The following is a 5,699-nucleotide window of genomic DNA, read 5'->3' as shown; positions in this document are numbered from 1 at the left end:
ATAAGTTTTCATTATGCATTTTACATTGACCCGGACGGGTCAAAGATGATTTCATAGCAAGTATGTAGTAAGCATTTATTTAGCCTGCTCAGAGGCAGCTGCTTTAGTCACGTACACGGTCTGGCGACAGTATGTCCACCACAGATGTCTCAATATGACAATATCACCTTTGAAGCTCATTACTTATTCAATTAATGACACTTGATTACTAGGTACATTGATTATCAGTAGTAGACTTCCAAGTATTTGATGTAAATTATTAGTCAGATTAGTTAGATATTTGCAACGTCAATTAAGGATGATTCACGGCTCTAACGAGATAATTTCCAAACAGCTATTTTCGTAACGCTGCTGACACTGACTCATACCGACCCTCCCTGCATCATCCTTCGTGACGTCATTGTCAGTTAGCCCAGGGTTAGGTTCGCCCTGGAAGAGCTAGGCAGTCTTTAGCTGGACACCACACATTACTGATCTACCACTGAGCAGTAGACTGAGAGACCCCTTCAGTCCTAGCAGATCTAAATAGCATCTCTAACACTGCTCTCAAGCTCACAGTCCTCAGTCCCAGATAAAGTGGCCAGCCTCTCTGTAGATACAAGTATAAATATATATCTTTACATATAACGACCTGTATCCGTCCACCCCATCTCAGAGAAGTGAACTAAGATAGATGGTTTTTGTGAACAATATTTGGTAATTCCCTAAGCAAGTGTGAGTCTTCAGAAGAAGTTACAGGGAAGTTACATAGTCACATGCAAACACACACACACACACATACACACACACGTGCACCACATACCGATTACTGATAAACCCGTCCACTTGTTGTCATGAATGTTAGTTCTTAAGGTTACATGGTCTTTTAAGCTCTGGTTAACTCTTAGTTTCCACGTGAGACAATCTGATGCTGGTGTTGGTATAAGTCATCACAAACTGTCAACACGTCCTTGAGGTGAAAAGGTGAAAGTTGGTCCCAAAAGTTTGACGGCCCATTAAGGACATAGTGGGGCGGATAAGCACGAGGATTGTTCACTTTTGTATATAATCATGAGACGTTGGCCACATATTCTACTTGGGTTAGTAAATATTTTCTGGTATAGTGCCAACTGAACAGCGTCCCCTGGTTGCCTGCAGCGCCCCTAGCGGCTGACCACGGTAACGCCTAAACAACAGTTCTTCTAACTGCAACAACTCCCTTATTTTTGGTCCAAACACACTTTTTTTTTATTATTATTTATTGGGCACTCCCCTACATCCTTGTGTAAGGTGAAGCGCAGAAGCGTTTACAGCGCCCAACAGGGAAGCATGCTAAGTTCATGCTTGCCTTTATGTCTCATAAGTTAAGGGCGTAGAAGTCTGAAGAGTCAGTGGTTTATGTCATCAAGTTATTGGAAGCTCCAACAACTTGTCCCTGAATACGAATTCGCAACTTTCGACTTACACCAGGTACCTATTTTACTGCTAGGTGAACAGGGACTAATGGGGGCTAGGAAGTAAGTCCAAACAACTTCCACCGGCCCGGGAATCGAACCCGTGACATCTCGCGTGCGAGGCAAGAACGGTACCGCTTCTACCACCGGTCCCCCTCCAAACCTGGAGAACTCTACCAGGCAAGTACTTACGGGCTGGGCTGGAGAGTCAGGTCAGCTGCTCTTCGTATGGGTGACACTAAGTTGCTGGCAAAGTTAAGTGCTGGTGATGTAATAGCAATTGAGATGAAATATCACTTGAACTGTTTAATATCATTATAAAACCGGGCCAAAGTTATAAACTCTCAAAAATCAGCAGAAGATCAAGAAGATGACTTACACAGTAGCATAGCATTTGCTGAACTTATAACATTCGTTGAAGACGAACTTAGTGATAAGGAAAATCCCATATTAACACTAGCAGATTTAGTGGAAATATACAGCAAGCGACAGGATCAACTTGAAGCCCAACAGAGAGAGAATTAATTCTACTTGACTCAGGGACAAGCTCCTAGCACATATTCCAGCCCTAAAAGCTCACAAAAAAGGGAGAGATGCCCTACTAGTTCATGACACAACAGTGGGGAAAATATTTGCTGACACCTTTGATGAAACTCATGAAAGACGCTATTTGTTTGGCCAAAGCAGCTCAGATATTACGTAGGGATATGTTTGACCATTACCCATGTTTTGAAGGTTCTTTTTCATTGACTGCCAAGAGAAATCTATTCCTGCAGTGCTTCTTGCTTTGATGTGCATGCTGTCAGAAGGTCCAAATATGCAACAGTGTAACAACCCAGTCACTGCATTTCATAATGCAAAGGTCCCACTTGGCATAAGTGTTCCTTGGGGCAAAAGTAAAAAAAAATCCAAAGAGACATTTTGTCTCTATGCAAAGAACTCACAAATTAGCATAAATTATGCTAATTATTACACAAAAGAAGGCAATTTCTAATTTTTAAGTTATTTCACCTAGAAACATGTGTGATTAGTTGAACCTGGCTAATTTTAGGGTCAGAAATCCATTTTGGCGGTTATTTTGACAATTGGCGGCCATTTTGACCCTCAAATCCAAGATGGCCACTGGCTGCCATCTTGAATTTAGGCATACTTTACAAATTATGATTCGTTTGAGCGACAAACTTGTGTTATATATCAATTTCTACTAATTTGGGGTTGATAAAATCATTTCTGGCACTGCATGTGTGATACGAGGTCATTTAAAGGCGAATTCGAGTGTAGTTGCCATTAGCTTTATTAAAGAAAAACTTGTTGCACTAAACATATGCTGATGGCATTTAAGCTCTGTCCTGGTTTCAGGTACTCAGTGGCACGTCTGGTGGCCTTCATGCTATGTAGCATAGTAATTAAACTGTTTGCCGACTCGGTCAACAGCGGACACATATAGGACTTTGTCATAAATGAGGGAGGACCTGAACACACTGCATGGTAGGCAGCCCACGAAATCCAGTCGTCCCTTGTCAGTCTGTTCTCCAAACGGTCACCCACATAATCCAACCACTGATAGCCATCTTGGAGGATCTGCTGCAGTGATCTGGATGCAGGGACTGGGTGGCTGTTTATGTTATGCAGTGGTGGAACATGAGCAATTTCATCCTTAGGCAAGGAGACATCCTCCATCGTATGACACTGGGAGTGGTTGCGCAGTCTTTCGGCCCATTTCTGTTGCGTTCAAGATGGCTTCCCGGTGTTTCTCCTCCTGATCCGATGAGAAGTGCTGCAAGATGCTGATGCTAGTTCCATGCAGCACGAACTGAGATGAGGCAGTGGTAGATGAGGGGTTATAATCAATGATGGCAATCCCCCTGTCGTGAAGACTCCTTTGGTGGCCTCTGAAGGAACTACAAAGCTCATGTTCCCAATGAACAAAGACGAGTTGGCAATATCAGTGCTCAGCTGACGCAGCCGGTGATACGACACACAGATGCCTCGTTCAGCCAGCATGCCAACAAGACTCTTCCTGCCAGTCTTAATATGCACCTTCATAGCCAGCATCAGAGACAGTGGAGTCTCTCGCTCACGCCGATGACGAGGCACACTCTGGGGATTCGGTGACCTTTTTCCCCATAGAGTTGTGCATGATGGGCCAGTGATAACACGATCTTTTCTGAGGAATCTGGAGGGATATCGACATCAATACCAGGGCCCTCTAACAGTATATGTAGGAAAGATCTCAGTGTGGGAACAACGGAGTCAGCTGCTGAGGTGCTTGAGAAAGAGCCTGAAAACACCTGCTTTTTCTCTAGGAGATCTCGTCGCAGAATCTTGGCTGCCTGTGCCAAAATTCCCATGCCCGTTGAGGTTGTGTCCTTCATCTCCTCAACTATTTGACTGAGATCTTCATTAAACACCAGCTCCCAGCAGCAAGATGACTTTTCTAACGCCTTAATGTCAGGGAGCATACTAACAATATCTTGCCGAAGTCGAGTTGTATGACCATGACTATGGGACAACCAAGAGATACGAGACGCTTATCATAAAGTGTTGTCAATTTTACCATACTCAGAACAGTACCAGATCATTACGGTGGTCCTCAATGAAATCAAGAAGCCCATTGAAAGCTTGAGCTTTTATTATTTGGCAGCAGGGCTTTCATTTGAATCACGATCAACTGCCTCTGCCTTTCTATAAAGTCTACTCAGGCATGCACGGTGATACACAGCATCTATGGCAATATGTCTCCTTTAGACAGTTTGCCCTGAAATTTCACATCACCGATTTTCCTTGCAGCATCATTGACTCTCTGGTTTAGGCCAAGAGTGGAAGCTTTTCTGAAGTCCTTCTTGTCTCCAGACTCTTCACAAACGAAGCATTTTGTTGCAGAAGAGTCCTTGCCTTCAGTTGATGTAACCTGAGACTCATGTGTGACACAAACTCTGCCAGAGCTCATCCGCCGTGTTTTCATTGGGCTTCCTTGGTGCCTACTCCTCCTCTCTACCTTACTCTTGGCCCGCTCCACCTTCTGTTTGTTGACGGCACTTCTGCAATTTTTGTGCCACACTGCATGGTTAGTTTTCATAAGTTCTACTATACTGCCTGCACCACCACCCCCGCCACCAATGTCATTAAGTACTACGAAGCTGGGTAACTCACCTAACTCATAGAGCTCTGAGATATTGTCCAGTAACATGCTTCTAGTTTCTTGGGTTGGCCAGGTAATTTTATAGATGATGTAAGATCTGTAACTGCTTCATATAAAACATAAGTTCTAGTCACGTGCATCCATACTGGTCATTATGAATCAACTATCTCTCATTGAAATCAACAATGTAACCTGAAAATGCAAAAAAAAAAATCATGCATTATAAAGTTTGTCCTCAATGAATTCAAATATTAAGATGTACTCCAAGATAAGTTTGATGCATCATACTTTTCTTATATAGCCAATAACAGTTATCTTGGAATTCACCTTTAAATATCCTTTTAAAACCCACCCTATCACAAAATTAATACCAGAAATAAATTTCCTAACCCCAAATTAGTAGAAATTGATATATCACACAAGTTTGTAGCTCAAACGGTTCAAAAGCTGTAAAGTATTCCTATATTCAAGATGGCGGCCAGTGGCCATCTTGGATTCGAGGGTTAAAATAGCCGCCAATTGTCAAAATAACCTCCAAAATTATCCAGGTTCAACTAATCACACATGTTTCTAGGTGAAGTGGCTTATAAGTTAGAAATTGCCTTCTTTCGGATGTTAATTAGCCAAATTTATGCTAATTTGTGGGTTCTATGTATGGAGACAAAGTGTCTCTTTGGACAAATTTTGTCCTCTTGCCCCAAGGAACGCTTATGATAAGTGGGACTTTTGCATTATGAAATGTAGTGTTCACTCCCCTAGCAAGTCTACTATTAGCCCAACTTATCAAGTACAATTGCATAAAACATAAACGACGTAACTCATCAACCACAACAGCGCGTCACAGTCGAAACCAGGAGACACCATTCCCACTTAATGTTGGAATGATGATACATGTACATACTAGAAACTGTGAGATAATTGACAAATTGTTTCAACATGGAATTTGTGTCTCATATGACAGGGTGCTTCAGCTGTCTACAGATCTGGCCAATGCTGTGTGTGAAGAATACAGGAAGAGCCAAGTAGTAATCCCAACCAACCTTAAGACAGGTGTATTTATCACAGGTGCAGTTGACAACATAGATCACAACCCACCTTCAAATACAGCAACTGATTCACTTCTC

Source organism: Homarus americanus, unplaced genomic scaffold, assembly GCF_018991925.1.
Source record: "Homarus americanus isolate GMGI-L3 unplaced genomic scaffold, GMGI_Hamer_2.0 scaffold51859, whole genome shotgun sequence".
NCBI lineage: Eukaryota > Metazoa > Arthropoda > Malacostraca > Decapoda > Nephropidae > Homarus > Homarus americanus.
Note: the sequence above shows the minus strand (reverse complement) of the source record.